Source organism: Halyomorpha halys, unplaced genomic scaffold (assembly GCF_000696795.3).
Source record: "Halyomorpha halys isolate HHAL.00 unplaced genomic scaffold, Hhal_1.1 Scaffold88.1, whole genome shotgun sequence".
Lineage (NCBI taxonomy): Eukaryota > Metazoa > Arthropoda > Insecta > Hemiptera > Pentatomidae > Halyomorpha > Halyomorpha halys.
In genome coordinates, this window is record NW_027114863.1 from 1163280 (window position 1) to 1180749 (window position 17470).

A 17470-nucleotide genomic window follows, 5' to 3' on the forward strand; every position below is an offset into this window, starting at 1 on the left:
TAATAAGCCAACTCGAAAATATACGTAACAATACATTAAGTAAATAGTAGTTTATTGATAATAGTACCAGATAAAATATAATATTATAGAGGTAAGAATTAAGTAAAATAAAGGATAAACAAAATTAAAAACAGAGTTCAAGTAAATAAAGAAATAAACGGAATTAAATGTGTGAAAAAAATATGCAAATAATGAGTTATGAAATTAGCAAAATGAGATATGTAAGTAATATCTACAAATAATGAAAACCAATTAAAATCAACATCACGAAATATTTGAAAGAAACCGATATATGTGATACGATAGGGGGAAAAAAAGAAAAGAAAACGGAATATATGTTACACTGGATAAAAGATACACAATCATGAAGATGAGTAAAAATAAATATAGAATGCACGGAAAAGTGAATAAAGATTAAAGAAGAGATATAGAGAGGGGAAAAATCTTTTCAAGTAAATAAAGAAATAAACATAATTAAGAGTGTGAAAAAATGAAAATAATGAGTAATGGAATTAACAAAATGACATTTGTAATTATTGTCTAAAAGAATGAAAAGCAATTTAAATCAACATAACGAAATATTTTATAGAAAATGACATATGTGATACAATTGGGAAAAAAAAGAAAAGGAAAAGGAAAAAAGATACACAATAATGAATATAAGTAAAAATAATAAGCTAAAATAAATATATAATGTCCGGAAAAGATATGGAGAGAGAGAAAAAAAAAGGAAATATTTAAAAAAGCAGAGAGACTTACTTAGGTGAAAGATCCTTTTTTTCGCGTATTGTATCACAAATGTCTTTTCCTGATTAGTCCTTTTTCACTTTTCCGGACATCCTATATTAATATTTTTAATTGTCTTTATTACTGTGTATCTTTTATAACATATATTCTCTTCTTTTTTTCTTCCCATTTTTCACATATATCGTTTCTTTATATATCTCATTATGCTGATTTAATTTGTTTTTCATTATTTTTAGAAATTACCTACATTTCTCATTTTGTTAATTCAGTTACTCATTATTTACTTATTTTTTCCCAAACATTTCATTATGTTTATTTTTTTCTTTACTTGAACTCTTTATGTTTTTTAATTATTTATTTTGTATAATTCTTACTTCTACAATATTATATTTAATCTTCCATAAGTATCAACTACTATATACTTAATTTATTGATATGTATATTTCGAAGTTTGTAAATTATTTGACTATTTGAGAATATGGTATATTTCATTTTTCTTTTTTACAGGTCATTATGTTGATTCAAATTGTTTTTCAGTTTCTTAGACACTACTGATATGTAAGTTATTTTTACAAATATATTATATTTCATCTTTCATTTGTTATCAATCTACTTTCATGGTTATTGATCAACTATTTTATTTTCAAAGCATTGTTAGGTATATTTCCAAATTTGTTAGTTTATTATTTCTTTTAATTTATATGTTTCTCTGAATGATGGTTGTTAGCTCTGTTTGTTTTTTAGCCCTGATGATGACCTGAAATTCAGTTCGAAACGTCGGTACGAATAAATAATTGTTTGTTTATTTGTAGACCACAGCCTCCGACCATCTTCTCCAGATATTAATCTACGGTCAACCATCAACACCTCATGATGAATTTTTGTTTATTATTGTTTCATTGTTGTTTTTATTTTTCTCTGCATTATGGTTATAATCTCCTTTTTTTTTCAATCCTGATGAAGACCAGAAATTAAAACAAAACTTAATTATTTGTGTATTTTTGCTGAACGCACCCCCGACCATCTTTTCCTCTTCTATCATTTGTTTTCAAGTAATAAAAAATTGGTGTGAAATAACTCCACCACTCCTCCCTCCCCGGGTTCTTGGACTATCAGTTAGGCAATATCCTCAGTGACGAAGATAGAAGACATGGGTCTTAATTGGGTCTGGACTGGAGCAATACCAGGATATAGCTCTTCTTAATGGCTCATTGTGAAGAACAAATCACCCTTCCATCCTCTGGGAAGACAGAGGAACCAGCTCCGGAGTACTTGACCCGAGGCGAACACAGGAGATGTTAACAGGCCGGCAGGGTGGTCCCCGTCTAATAGCCGGTAAGGTTCTAGTTACCGGCATGGTTATTTTAATGGGATCTTATTTCGGTGAGTGGGAGCCGATTGGGAATAGCTGGCTGTACCACTGGTTCGTTACTGGATCGTAATCGATTTGCTATTAAGGATTGCGAGCAGTGGCGGGATAATTGCGGGTATTGGTTCATTCCTGCCAGAGATTGGAGTCGCTTTGATGGAAATTGATCTACCTACTCCCTGATTTATAGACAGTAAGAAATTTAAATCAGCAGAGAATTGTAAGAGTTATAACCCAGAGATTAATAAATTTAAACCAGCGACAATGAATTAGAATAGTCGATTATAAAATATTCATATAAATTATTGCTTTTACTTAAGTATATATATGAAAGATACACTAAGATGAAATATTGCTTGCTTATTAATACACTGTATGTTTCAGTAATCCAAATGGGAAAATTTAAAATTCTTCTTAGAAGAAGCGCAATCAATTTTAGGTTTGTATAAATAAATGGGTCAATATTTCTGGTCTACTTTATCTCCAATTGAAGGTACCCACTTTATGAGGGTGAACCACAGGAGGGCTCCAGAACTCACAGGCTTGACTCATGGCCACGGTGTAACAGAGAATAATTATCTTCCTCAGCCGTAGTCGAGCCCGGGTCCTTGTAGTTAGCATAGTGCCTTACCACTGAGCCACCACAGAAAATGAACAGTTTACACAATTACAATATTTGTAATTGTATCATACAACAACTGTAATGTATTTGTTCTTCAAAACCACAATGCTTTATGTGTTTAAGGCTTATTACAGTAAAGTTATAGTGCAAGCTTGCTAATGTAACGGAAGGAACAATTAAGTACTCATATAATGATTAATTTTTGAATTTTTATTGCGACTACAATTGATAATTAAAACAGCTTTCGGATAACAAAAACTAACGCACCATAGCAAGCTATTTATGCATATATTCGAATAGAGGATGAGATTGCAGGAAAAGAGGGAACAATGAAGCTAAAGATTAATAACTGGCTGAACCACCTGCAACTGGACCGCTCTTCAAGCATAATCCCACAATGGCCTACGATAATTATGCAAATGTGCAAGCTCAACTCATATGCAAACTTGATCGGTTATAATAATAGCTAATGTATTCACCGCTCTACAATGTTATCTCATTGTCGTTCGTTACCGTTGTGATTCGATTTCATTAAGTACAAATATAATAATCTGATATTCAATATGTAGTTGGAGTTTTGTAAAGGCCTTGGAGAATCTAACAAATTTTTTTTTTAAGAATTGTATTTAGTGGAGGCTGTAACAAAAATAAATAAATAATATAATCTATATATGATCCTTATTTTTAATTTGTTTTTTAATCATCTACTTTCCTATTGTTTTTTTGTTTTTTTAGTTAACTATAATTTTATTTTTATTTTTAATTTCTTTTAACTATAAGTTATTTAATAATTAAAATATATTTAATTCTATACGTGAAACATGGACATATGTATGTAATATGGTGATGTGATGATGATAATATGTGATTAAATTGAGATTATATTGTGAATAAATACATCGCTGCGGTGTGGGATGTATACAAGAGTGTACCGACTGCAGTAATAGTACGAGAGCCCAAGAGGAGAAAAAAGGAAGTTATCTCACCCCAACTTCTAATTACTTTAATGAAAATTATGTATAATTACTAGTCAAAACTGATGAGTCTACCAAGTATAGGTAGGGGGAATAAAAAATGTCGGCTGTTTCAAAGCGATAAAAAAAAATTTTCATTCGGAGCTCTATATCTTAAAAAGTAGGAACAACACAAGAAAACCTAACAATAAACGTTAAATAGTTTTCGCGATTTTTTAAAAAAGCAAAATTGCATTAAAATGTTGTATGGGACGTACTGAAAGATCAGTGGTTAGTGAATTTATTTTGAAAAATTGATACCTCAAAAACCATTCGATGTACAGATGTCTATTAGCACTCAAATTAAAGCTAGTTTAATGAGCTATAATGTAGTTTATGATGTTTATCTTCGTAGGAGTAATACTTTACATGAAATTTGCTAATATAAATTGATTTATAGTTGTTCGGACCAATTTTTATTTGCCAAATTTATATTCATATGTTAATATCATAAAAACTACCACTCCTACGAGGATAAGTGTCATAAACTACTTTATAGTAAGTTAAATTTCCTTTATTTTGAGTGTTGGCAGACATATGTGCGTCTTATGAATATAGGGATATATTTTTACAAAAGTCTTGGGAACCTCATGAATTTTGACTATTAAATATACATAGATTTCATTAAAGTAATCTGAAATTGCGGTGAGATAACTGCCTTTTTTCTCCTCTTGGGCTCTTGTACTATAAGGATTAATGGACACAGGGTATGCTTCAGACAGAAGACTGACAGTAATTCATTTGCTATTGAATTATCAACTTAGTCTAGTTTTATGAGCTACCTGACATCTGTTGTCGGCACTCAACACGCAACTCCTTCCAGATAGAACCGCAGCAATCTTAACTGCAAAGGAACTTACTCGCCCTTTAAAGGAATCTATTAATAAAAGATGGCAGGCAATGTGGGATGAAAGTCCACCCAGTAAGTTGAAACCTATCAAGAAAGATGTGAAGTCCTGGATTACATCAACCCGAAGTAGACACCGTGAAGAAGTAGTGATCACCCGACGCAGAATAGGACATACCCCATTGACACACATCCACCTCATAACAGCGGAGGCCCCTCCAAAATGTTCGAAATGTCATAGCAATCTGACCGTCAAACACATTTTTGAAGAATGTCATCAATACACATTAACTCTGAACCAGTTAGGGATACCAACAAATGTTCCAATGGCGTTAGGAAACGATGAATCCATAATAGAGTCATTAAATTCATCCATCAGACTAACTTAATAACCAACCTTTAATTATTATAATTATCTATTTATCTTGTCTTATTTTTAAAATTAGAACAGTTACTTATCTGCTTTTCATCATCCTTTCCACTATCGTAACGATTATTAAACAAATAATAATTGTCTAGCTAGATAATATTTCAAATCTCACGGAAATGAGTGCGGATCAGTACACCATACCAAAGCTATGACTAAAACAACTAGGCCTTACCAAAGCCAACAACCAACGGGCGTTGATGACCAGGCTGTTAAACGCCCTTTCAAAACTAACAAACAAACAACACGCAGAGACTCGACCACACGGTCCATCTCCAATAGCATGGCGACCATCTCAGAGGAGATATACGATACTTTTTCTTTTTCCTCAGAAAGAAGAAATTACAGTAAAACTATCGTGACAGTGAATGCTATGTAATGTAACTATAAAATAGCTACATCGCCGTAAAGGCTAAAACCTTTGCTGTAATAACGGTAACTGTACGATAGTTTACTGTTAAGGCGTATACATGTAATAGTTAACGTGGCAGTTGCTTCATTCATTTGAACTATCAACTATCATGCCAGAACTAGTGCGACAGTAAAATTATGACTAACAATCAGTTATAGTGATTCTCCAAGAGCGGGTAAAGTGGCGGGTATTTGTCGGGTAAAACGGGATTTTCAATTTTAATTTTATGGTCGGGAGAATCGGCAGCACTGAACATACAGACCATTCTGCGAGACCAAGTTTTTTGTTTAACTCGGAGAACATAAAAAATATTGATCACAATACTTTCCACATTATATATTTCATATATAGTCAATATATATTCATTATGCCAACAGCTTGCCCAACAACGAAGTATATATCATAGTACAAAGTTTATCACAGCCATGTAAATCAAATTACGGACATTACCAAATATCTCATACCTAATTTCTTCCCAGTCTCTATTTAACAAAAGTCTTTTAGGAATCAATGATTCGTATAATATTGTGCGGTGTCTAAGGGGTAACCATTTGCGGCAGTTGCTAAATAAGCAGCCTGGAATAAGGGTGGCAGAGCTTCCCGTTCTACTTATTCCAGATCATTTTCCAGTTAATGTTCCAGCAGCGGCCCGTGCCTGCCATCTGGTTCCTGGCGGCTGTCTGCAACCATTGTTCGGTAACAATCTCTAGATCCGCCCTACCGCGTATTTTTTCCCTCATCATCCACACGCCACGAGACCGTATGTTTGCTTTTTGTTATCTTTTTAAAAAACTATTTGTCTAGCTAGTATAAACATTATTCTCCAGAAGATAAAATCTTTCTAGTTCTCGTAAGCGGTGGTCAGTCAATCTAATACCGTCAGCTTGATGAATAAACATAAAAATATGTTCGCTTTACATATCCGAACTAAATATCTATTAGTTGGGAGTCTGAGTCTCTGTTACTCTTCGGACATTATTTTGACATCATGGTCAACAAAACATTCAGACATCATGGCGAACAATGATAAGGCCATGATGTCTGAATGTTTTTAGCTAAGTTCAGGAAATTTATTGCAAAATCTCTTATAGAAAGATAGTCTATCAGATATTTCTAGAGAGGGCGGTAAAACGTAATCCACTATATGGATGATTCTTTGAAAAAAGAAAATATTGATGTATAAGGTAGGTAGATATTATGAGAACTCAGGGTTGTTACGATTTTTTTTTTTTACCTTTATTGAAATTTACAACTGTATATTACATAATACATTCAGTAAATTTGTCCTTAGTTAGAATGGAGTGTTACAGACGTGTAGAGAAACCACCCATAGGTAGTACTCTAATGACATTTTACATTAGCTGGTCTCGTGGCCATCTTCTTTTAAGGCACCTCGGAGGATTGTCAGGAATTGAAAAGGATGCAATTAAAAGTAGGGGGTTTGAGTGATTAGGGAGTTAGCTAGATCGGTTACATAGGGAACATTAAGGTCTTTATGGATGATTTTATTTGTGACATAGTAAGGAGCATTGAGGATTTTGGATTGTAAGGAGTGAATACGAGAGGAATTCGAAGGTTTAGTGGAGCCCCAAAGCTCAACTCCATATGTCCAGATTGGCCTTATTACAGTCATGTAGATCAGTCTAGTAAGTGCTGTAATAGTCGAAATCTACGTGCAGTTTCCTGTCTTTTCAGTCTTGTATGAGAATTCCAGGTTAATCGTATTTCCAAATGTAGTCCAAGGTTGCGGATCTGTTCGACAGGGGTAAGAGTAACATTATTAAATGAAACTGTTGGGCAGTCGGTAGGTTTACGATGAACGGTAAAGATGATGAGATTTGTTGGTATTTATGTTAGTCCTCCAATTACGACACCATTCTTCGAGAGTTGTGATATGGATTATTATTAACTGTGTCAACGCCATACGTGGAGTGTTAGGATTGGTTGGAATGTCAGCAGTATAGACGGTGTAGAGGATGGGACCAAGGATACTACCTTGAGGAACACCAGCGGACTGAAAATAGAGGGATAAATAGGAACCATTGTGGTTTACTTGGAATAATCTTCGAATTTTAAATTTGCTTCCCTAGGGGGTCAGACATGGTGAGGGAGTGAAAAAGAATATTTTTTAAATTTTTATTTATTACTTATAAATATTTTTTGGATGAAAAATAAAGCCTCCGAAATAGAACAAAAAGAGTGAAATAATTCTTATTTTTTTTCCAACAACTAGCTCAGGTTAGAAGTTGAAAATGGACCAAACGTTTTTAGCTAAGATTGAGAAATCGATTTCCAAATCCCATATAGAAAGGTGGTAGTTGATTCTTCAAATAAGGGAAATTTTAATGAATGATCCAAATAGATATTTTGAGAACTGAGACTGTTCGGGTTGTTTTTTTTTTTTTAGCATTTTCTATTGAGTGCTAATAGACATTTATACGTAATGGTAATTAACTAACAATTGATTTTTCAGTGCATTTTTAATGAAATATTGCTTTTTAAATAATTATATCTCAAGAACTATTGAATTTAAATAGCTCTATCAGGGCTCATAGTTTAGCAAATTTACTCTACTTTAAATGATGTTCTATTAAGTTTTGTAGTTTTAAGAATATGGAGCTCTGCATGAAAAATGATTTGTTTTCTAAACGTTTTGAAAAACCTACCACTCCCCCCCCTCTAACTAGGCAGAATCGTCAATTGCAAATATTAATTATACACAGTTTCTATTAAAGTAATAAAAAACTGGGGTTAAATAACTGACTTTTTTCTCCTCATGGTCTCGTGTACTATAAACCTTTGGCAAAAGAATATCCAATTTTTATTTACGGCTATTTTCTTATATACTAATTTTCTCGCCTTTCCTAGATTAGTAGTAATTTAATATTAATATTTATATACGTTTATAATTAGAACTTACCAATACACTTCTTTACTGTCCAGTTGCATCGTTAACTCAAAAAAAATTTTAATTGGATTTATTGATATTAAGTTTTGTAGAACCTACTCATTAAACAAATTAGAGGACGCCCCCGCGCTTGAATTCTGATTAGAAGGCCCCAAGCAATCATGGAAAATAATTACATTGGCATCGATTGCACCCAATCCTAATTTTAGCAGAGTGCCTTCCATTTATTGGCGGGTTGAAAACTGTCGGCGTTCACTTTACTCTTCTAATTTCCAAAGTAATTACAATTCATATTTTTTTTTAGAAAACTTTTTAATTAGTGTATTATTTATGGAGGTCATTTATAATTTTTTTTTTAGTGCTCATTTTTTCTTAACTTTCTATAAAAATATTAAGATTTAATTTATTATCATTTCCAGTTTATTTATATTTTATTGATTTTTTTTTAGGTATCATTTGTTAATATCAACCAGATCTATTGCTTTTAAACATCTCTCTATTATTTAAAAATATTTTAAGTGACCACCGTGAAATATTTTATTTTACTCATTCTTCTGTCTCGTCTCAGCTCATTGAAAACTTAAACCCTGAACAGTTAATGTTGTTAAGTTACTAACGTATTACTGATTAGTACAAAAGCCCAAGAGGATAAAAAAGACAGTTATCTCACCCCAATTTTTTATTACTTTAATGAAAACTAGGTATAATTAATAGTCAAAATTCGTGAGTCTGCCAAGGATAGGTAGAAGGAATAAAAAATGGCAGCTGTTTCAAAGCGATAAAAAAAACTAATTTTTCATACCGAGCTCTATATCTCAAAAAGTAGAAACAACACAAGAAAACCTGAGAGAACGTCATTTAAAGAAGAGTAAATTTGCTAAAATATGAGCCCTATTAGAGTTATTTATGTTAAATAGTTTTCCAGATAAAACTTTTTACAAAGCAACATTTCATAAAAATGTTGTATGGAACGAACTGAAAGACCAGTAATTAGTGAATTTATTTTGAAAAATCAATATCTCAAAAACCATTTGACGTACAGATCTCTACTAGCACTCAAATTAAAGCTAGTTTAATGAGCTATAAAGTAGTTTATGATGAAAAATCCAACATTCTATACGAACAACTAGAAATTAACATTTTGTAAGTTTATTTTGTTAAATATCATGAAAACTGCTACTCCTACAAAGATAAACGGTATTAACTATTTTGTAGTAAATTTAACTAGCTTTAATTTGAGCGCTGGCAGACATCTGTACGCCCAATGAAGTTTTTCATTAATCAAACTTATTATCCGAACAACTATAAATCAACTTATTTTAGCAAAAATTATGAAAACTACTATTCCTATGAAGGTAAAGGTCATAAACTTCTTTATAGTCCATTCAACTAGCTTTAATTTGAGTGCGAATAGACATCTGTACGTCACATAGTTTCTGAGATATAGATTTCTCATTTCCTCTTGTCATCTCCTGGACCCCGATTAACCACATAATAAAAATATATAGTACATTGGCAAAATAAATAACTAGTTTGCAGAGTGTATTTATTTGTTCTCTGTTTCATGGGACCATAAACTGGAAACCTTAAGTTTTATTTGCTATAAAAGTCGAGGAATAAAATCGTAATGGCCTCAGTAAGACTTTTATTATTTGTAGCAGGTAATTTCAATTATATGTAAATTCATGAAATATTAACCGTTGAGTTTCTTGGACATTTGAACAATTGATTTACCCTGAGGCACGTGGGAGTAGAGGCGAAACTTTTAAATAAAATAAATGATTTTAAAGTATGTACATCGTTATATAAAGTTATTAATAAAAACGTTGCTAAAAATGTAGTATATTTGAGATAAAGCAAAAAAAATTTGAACGAAAATTTACGCGGAATGCATGCAATTTCCGGCAGGTGGATTTTATTCTTGGAAATCGATGGCTTCAAGGGCATTTCTTAATCTTATACTTTGATGTTAATTTCTTGTTTTGTTTTTATATTTCAAAACGTTAATAATTATATATTACTATTAATTTATTGTTATATAATTATTTATGAGAAATTCAAGATATAAGATATATGGTGAAATAAAACTGGCATTATAGTATAAGTGCCGGGAAGAAAAAAGGACAGTTATCTCACCCCAATTTTTTATTACTTTAATGAAAATTACGTATAATTACTAGTCAAAACTGTTAAGTATGCCAAGTATAGGTAGGGGGAATAAAAAATGGCGGCTATTTCAAAATCTTAAAAAAAGCATTAATTCTTCATTCGGAGCTCTATTTTTATACTATACTTAAAATAAAGTAATGAAATAAGTGGGAAAATAACGTACATATAATTAGGTTAATAAGTAAGTAAAATGACAGGATTAAGGAAACAAAAATATTATCATATAATGATACCTTTAAAACTACCAGCAACACTTGAAAATCTAAAAGAATATTATCTAAAGAAGAGTAAATTTGCTGAAATATTAGCCCTAAAAGAGCTATTTACGTCCAACAGTTCTGGAGATATAACCTTTTAAAAAGCAACATTTCATAAAACGTTACAGAAATATCAGTAGTTAGTTAATTTATTTTGAGAAATCTATATCTCAGGAACTATGTGACATACATATGGCTACTAGCAATCAAATTAAAGCAAATTTAATGTACTATAATGTAGTTTAAGACCTTTACCTATATAGGAATAGTAGTTTTCATAATATAAGCTAAAATAAATTGATTTATAGTTGTTCGGACAATAAGTTCGATTTATGAAAAACTTTATTTCAGAAACCGTTATACGTACAGATATCTCCCAGCATTCAAATTAAAGCTAGTTCAATTTACTATAAAACAGTTTATTACCTTTATCTTTGTAGGAGTATTTATATCAGTTTTCATGATATTTGACAAAATAAACTTACAAAATGTTAATTTCTAGTTGTTCGTATATAATGTTGGATCTTTCATCATAAACTACTTTATAGCTCATTAAACTAGCTTTAATTTGAGTGCTAGTAGAGATCTGTACGTCAAATGGTTTTTGAGATATAGATTTTTCAACATAAATTCACTAATTACTGATCGTCCTATACGTCCCATACAACATTTTTATGAAATGTGGCTCTTTAAAAAGCTATATCCCGAAAACTATTTAACGTAAATAACTCTATTAGGGCTCATATTTTAGCAAATTTGCTCTTCTTTAAATGACGTTCTCTTAGGTTTTTTAGTGTTGTTTCTACTTTTTGAGATATAGAGCTCCGAATGAAAAATTAGTTTTTTATCGCTTTGAAACTGCCGCCATTTTTTATTCTCCCCACCTATACTTGGCAGACTCACGAATTTTGACTAGTAATTATACATAGTTTTCATTAAAGTAATCAAAAATTGGGGTGAGATAACTGCCTTTTTTATCCTCTTGGGCTCTTGTACTATACGCTATAGGCTGGACCCTGTTCAACCTTATAATAAACACATTGAGCTAGGCATTTATTTATTTACTAATTCAAGAGAATATGTTTCAGGTTCACATTTGAAGCCGTACTTCACCTGAGATATCCCTTTTATGGGGCTTCGGCGACGGTCACCCCGACAATCTCCTCTAAGACGCCAGCTGATCCAGGCCTAAGAAGAGCAGGATAATTGCGGACCACAAAGACTCACCTGGTCGTGCGCAGCACATGTCCGACAGCTGGTTCCGGCAGCTGCGAGGAGTGTGGCTTCCGCACCAGCGCGTGGGCCCTCCATTGTCTTCTTCCGGATCGGCGTCGTCTTGCTTAGTGCAAGCCGGAGGAAGTATAGAAGCGATTTCCTTATGTACAACGATAGATGGAAAAACCCCATGAAACTATCTAAGCTTCAAAGTGTCATACCTGAGGACGAAACGTACGGTTCTCTGGACAGTTTTCACCCACATATTCGTTCATACTAATTTCATTGAGAATCATACACTATGTAGTTAGCCCAACTGAGATGACTACGCTATGTACTAAGGGTAAAGGACAAGAAGCTATTATGATAATGATGAGTTCATAGTAGACCGTGGTTATACATAACGAGAAGATGGTTGGAGTTGCGGTCCGTGAAGAACACAAATAAGTAAAAGCTTATTTATTATTGACAACGTTTCGTCCAGTATTTCGAGCCTTCACCAGGGCTAAGAATAAAAAACAAGATAACATTCATAATGAATAAAGGGATATATAGAATGATTAGAAAATAACTAATACTATAGATATGTAAATAGTTTTGAAAAACATGAATAGTATAATAAAAAGATAAACTTAAGTATAATAAAAAGATGAAGGCAGTGTGAAATGATTAATTTTAAAAATAAGTAAGAGGAAAGATCAAATAATAAAATACATTAAAAAATCTAGATAGTAAATCCATGTTCAAAATGAAAATTATTTAAAACAAAGTAATGAAAGAAGTGGGAAATAAACGTAATAACGTACATATAATTAGGTTATTTAATAAGTAAGTAAAATGACAGGATTAAGGAAACAAAAATATTATCATATAATATTCCATATAACAAAAAGGTTTTATAAGCCAAAAGGAATAAATAAATATAAATATTTTAATTTAATAATAATTATTTAAAGTTAAAGTTATGGGGGAGAGAAAAAATAAAATATACGTAATTAATTAAAAAAGTTAGTAGAATATTAGAATAAAGAAACAATATATAAAGTTATCTAAGACAAAATAAGTAATTGATAAATATGACAATAATAATATGTGGTGAATATAACCAATAACGTGGCTAAGGAATAATAAGAAAAGAGTAGAGAAGGGGAAGGGTTTTAAAAAATAAAGATGAAGACAAATAAACCTGCTTGGACGAGATGTCTTCCAGAAGATATATTTTTATTTTAATCTAATTGAAAAAACACAAAATACATTGTGGCTGTCTTGGAACTGACCGGCAGAAGTGAAACTTCTAGAAATGAAGTAATGTGTTAAAATTTTATTTATTATAATAGAGCTTGTACTAATTAATTGGTGCTATATTTTCCACTTGTTGCCTCTCTATCTAGGTGTATCATTAAAATAAAATTTGTATTTATAACTGATTACAAAGAGGATAAAATACTTAACATTTCCTTCGCTTACGGTATAAAACTCCTGTTTTTAGTTTCGAGATATTTAAATCTAAATACGAAACACATCAAGCGTTTCTTCTCCAGGGTTTCCTTGCGTCACGCAATCAATTGACTCCCGTATATATTTTTTCTTGAGTTTTAGAATGTCGATGAAGAAGTTTCACTTCAATAACAATAAATAAACCTTAATTCGGTATTTTTTTTCAGAGCTATAAGTTAAGATTTATATAAAAACTTTACTCAACTCTGAATATTCTAAAGCAGTAATGCAAAGTAAGATAACTTTGGGCATTTAAAACAATGTTGCTCATTTTTCCTCTCTCTCACTTCTTCTGAGACAAATGGACTCTTTTAAGAATCCGAAGAACTGAAATTTGATATATTATCACTGTAATATGTTTACAATAAATCAAACTTATGACTAAATCTGATAATAGTACAAGAGCTCAAGAGGAGAAAAAAGGCAGTTATCTCACCCCAATTTTTGATTACTTTAATGAAAATTATGTACAGTTACTAGTCAAAATTGATGAGTCTGCAAAGTATAAGTAGAGGGAATAAAAAATGGTGGCTGTTTCAAAGCGATAAAAAAAACAACTAATTTTTCATTCGGAGCTCTATATCTTAAAAAGTAGGAACAACACAAGAAAATCTAAGAGAACGTCATTTAAAGAAGAATAAATTTTCCAAGAAATTAGCTCTTATTGAGTTATTTACGTTAAATAGTTTTCAAGATATAGCTTTTTAAAAAGCAACATTTCATAAAAATGTTGTATGGGACGTACTGAAAGATCAGTAGTTAGTGAATTTATTTTGAAAAAATTATATCTCAAAAACCATTTGACGTACAGATGTCTATCAGCACTAAAATTAAAACTAGTTTAATGAGCTATAAAGTAGTTTGTGATGTTTATCTTCGTAGGAGTAATAGTTTACAAGAAATTCGCTAAACTAAATTGATTTACAGTTGTTCGGACAAATTTTCATTTGCCAAATTTATATTCATATGTGAATATCATAAAAACTAAAAAACATAATTAACTATTTTGTAGTAACTTTAACTAACTTTAATTTGAACGCTAGCAGACATCTGTACGTCCAATGGTTTCTGAAATGAAATTTTTCATAAATCAAACCTAATCTCCGAACAACTATAAATCAACTTATTTTAGGAAATATCATGAAAATTACTATTCCTACGAAGATAAAGGTCATGAGCTTCTTTATAGTCCATTAAACTAGCTTTAATTTGAGTGCTAATAGACTTTTGAATCTATACGTCACCTGATTTCTCAAAATAAATTAACTAACTACTAATCTTTCAGTAGATTTTTAAGAAATTTTGCATTTTAAAAAGTTATATCTCGAGAATTGTTGGACGTAATAGCTCTATTAGAGCTAACATTTTAGCAAATTTACTCTTCTTTAAATAATGTTCTCTTATATTTTGTAGTGATGTTGGTAGTTTTTATGATATAGAGCTACGAATGAAAAATTAATTTGTTTTTAAGGTTTTGAAACAGCCACCATTTTGTATTCCCCCTATCTATACTTGGCAGACTCATCAATTTTTACTATTAATTATACCTAGTTTTCATTAAAGTAATCAAAAATTGGGGTGAGATAACTCCCTTTTTTTCTTCCCGGCTCTTGTAATATAACGACATATTAGCGGGTCTTAATAAATAACTTAAAGAGTGGACTTTGTCCATTAACTAAGAATGAAATTACATAATTGTATTAGAGAAACGTTATTTACAAAAACCAACTTACATGAGCCTTCAATATATAATTTAAAAAATCAAAACTTTATTATGGTTGTTTCAGATTTATTTTTCATTTGTTAAATTATGCTTTTCCTCGAAGAAATTTGAATCCTTTACTCTTACGAGGGAACATTCATTTCGTAGTTATTATAAGCTGTATCATGAACTGTATTCTTTGAGATCGGTAGTTACGGAGATTGCTGTGTACAAACGCGCACATTCAATTTCGTCAATCAATCTAATTTCAATAGAATCGTGACTGAGTCCACCTTATGCTTTTTCCTAATCTAAATTAATGGTTGGCAGAAACATATATTATAACTCTAGTAAATTAAACTCTCGTTAAATCATCATACTTTTTATTGTATTTAATGATATTTGCATAAAAATACATCTACTAAATTGGATGTAGGATCATAATGATATGATACAGTCATGTTAAGAAACTACCCATTGGTAATACTCTAATAATGTTTCAACATTAGAAGGACTCGAGGCCATCTTCTTTTCAAATATCTTGGAGTTTATAATGGAAGGATTGATATCTGGTTCGGGCTAGATCGGTTACATATGGAACATTAAGGTCTTTATGGATGATTTTATTTGTGACAAAGTAAGGAGCATTGATGATTTTACGAAGGATTTTGGATTGTAAGGATTGGATACGAGAGGAATTCGAAGGTTTTGTGGAGCCCCAAAACTCAATTCCATATGTCCATATAAGCCTTATTACAGTCATGTAGATCAGTCTTGTAAGAACAAGAGCCGAGAAGAAAAAAAGGCAGTTATTTCACCCCAATTTTTTATTACTTTAATGGAAACTATGAATAAATACTAGTCAAAATTTATGAGTCTGCCATGTATAGGTAGGGGGAATACAAAATGGCGCCTATTTCAAAATGTTAAAAAAAATTAATTTTTTCTTCGGAGCTCTATATCTTTAAAATTACAAACAATACTAGAAAACCAAAGGGAACATTATTTAAAGTAGAATAAATTTGCTAAAATATTATACCTAATAGAACTATTTACGTTCAATAGTTATCGAGATATATCTTTTTAAAATGCAACATTTCATAAATAAATTCATTGAAAGGTCAGTAGTTAGAGAATTTATTTCGATAAATCTATATCTCAAAAACCATTCGACGTAAAGATGGCTATTAGCAATCAAATTAAAGGTAGTTTAATGGGCTATGAAGTAGTTTATGACCTTTACCATTGTAGAAATAGTAGTTTTCATGATAATTGCGTAAATAAATTGATTTATAGTTGTTAGAACAATACTTATGAACAAATATATCTCAGGAATCATACGACGTACAGATGTCTCCCTGCACTCAAATTAAAGCTAGTTAAATTTTCTATAAAATAATGGATAAGGTTTATCTTTGTAGGAATAGTAGTTACTATGATATTTGACAAAATAAATTCCCAAAAAATGTTAATTTCTAGTTGTTCGGATAAAATAATTGATTTTTGAAAAAAAAAATGTCTAGAACCATAAGACGTACATATGTCTGCCAGCACTAAACATAAAGGAAATTTGACTTACTATGAAGTAGTTTATGATACGTATTTTCGTAGGAGTAGAAGTTTTTAAGATATTCGCATATAAATATAAATTTGGCACATGAAAATTTGTCCGAACGACTATAAATCATTTTATATTAGCAAATATCATGAGAACTACTACTCCTGCGAAGATAAACTTCTTAAACTACTTTATATATGGGATTTATTATCATAGAGTATAATGCCCCAATACCATGAAATATTACACAGATTAACACAAATAATGTCAATACTCATTCACTACATTCGTGTTTTAAAATGTAACAACGTTTTAGATAAAAACAAAACCTCACTACACAGACACTGTTAAACACAAAACATTATTTCAAATAGGGGCTTAAAAAAAAGAAGAAATAGAGTATAAAATCTGATAAATTACACTCTTACATACTTATTGTATCGTGCTGTAAGTTTTATTTATATCCACTATACTTGAACAAATGATATAAATGATTTCTATTAATTCAACGAAGAAAATAAGACCTAGTGAACTTTCGGATTGAAAAAAAAACTTCTGAAGTCGATGAAAGAGGAAAAAATACCGAAAGGATGGCTACTAATTGGCCTCTATCTTATCTCTAATGCATATTATTCCGCTTAGCTCAGCATTCCATCCACCGAAGAATGTTAACTACCCAAGAAAAATTCAAATTTGTCCGTAATAAATTTATATTAAATTTTCTTTT